General features: G+C 47.8%; 1 protein-coding gene across 1 annotated transcript in view; it reads right to left on the reverse strand.

The window, feature by feature from the left end:
• Positions 1–1,080, reverse strand: part of LOC113212740 (SPARC-related modular calcium-binding protein 1-like) — a 26,171-nt gene that overhangs the window by 14,522 nt on the left and 10,569 nt on the right. The window lies entirely within an intron of this gene.

Consider the following 1,080-nt stretch of genomic DNA (forward strand, 5'->3'; position numbering starts at 1 on the left):
CTACCGGGCAAATTTTAAAGACGACGCCTTTAAGCGGGCCCAAGGCCCGCTACATCATTCGATTATATGCTTCAGCAAATCGCGTAACAGAAATGGTCGGCCGCCGCCAGCAGGCCAAGCAGGCCCGACCCCTGCCGAACGGAGTTACCTGCGGAGTAAAGTGAAGCTGGCAACTTCGTTTGGCGGAAGAGCGGGCCTGGTTGTTTCTGGAATTAACGCGTATGAAAAGACGCCTTTGGACCAATCTGACTTGGGGCCGGCTTCGGCCGGCCAGGAAAACAACTTTCCGGCCGGAACATCCTCCGGTCGGAGCAACTTCCGGCCGGCGTCTTGAGACGGGCAGGGGAGAGTTACGGAACGAACTAATACGACCTTGCACATACAAGAAAACGTACATGTTTTTCAAACTTCTCGATGTAATCGATGGCTATTAGACATTTTTTTGCTGCGCCGCCAGTTTCATTACTAGAAGAAGGTCGTTAACTTGAAGAGGTAGAGGAAGAAGCAGCGACAAGGGTCTGACACCGAGAAGTAGTCAGAGGCGACGCAGTCGATGAGGTTGCCGCAAACAAAGACGTCTACGCACGTGGTTGGGAGGCTACCTAAGCAGATGCATTTGCAGTAGGATCTGAAGAAGGCGGGGAACCGATAACAGAGGCTTGAACAGTTCTCTTCTGGATATGAAATGGATCATTGGTTCCGAATGAACAGCATCGTGGTTTCGAGTCTCCCCCTAAAAGACATACATACGAACCTTTTACTCCGCAATTTTGTGCAAGAGTTTGCATTGTTCACCACCGAAAGGCGTGAGACAAGCCAGTGCAGTGATATCCAAGGGTTTCCCAATCAAATCGTTCCTCTGAATCAAAATAAAAAATAATGGCAGTTTTGGCTTTAGGTCCTAACTTTAAGAGTTCTACAAAATATGACCAGTCCCGTCAAAATCGGAGCATTGTTAGGATAGGGAAGGTGAAGTTAGGTAAGATTCCCTTGTAATGGTGTACGGGAATGATTCAAGACTCATTTGAGGACCTAACATCTTTATTTTGGCTTGATTTCTAAGAGTTCACAAAATAACAT

This window comes from Frankliniella occidentalis, unplaced genomic scaffold, assembly GCF_000697945.3.
Source record: "Frankliniella occidentalis isolate FOCC.00 unplaced genomic scaffold, Focc_3.1 Scaffold129, whole genome shotgun sequence".
Taxonomy (NCBI): domain Eukaryota; kingdom Metazoa; phylum Arthropoda; class Insecta; order Thysanoptera; family Thripidae; genus Frankliniella; species Frankliniella occidentalis.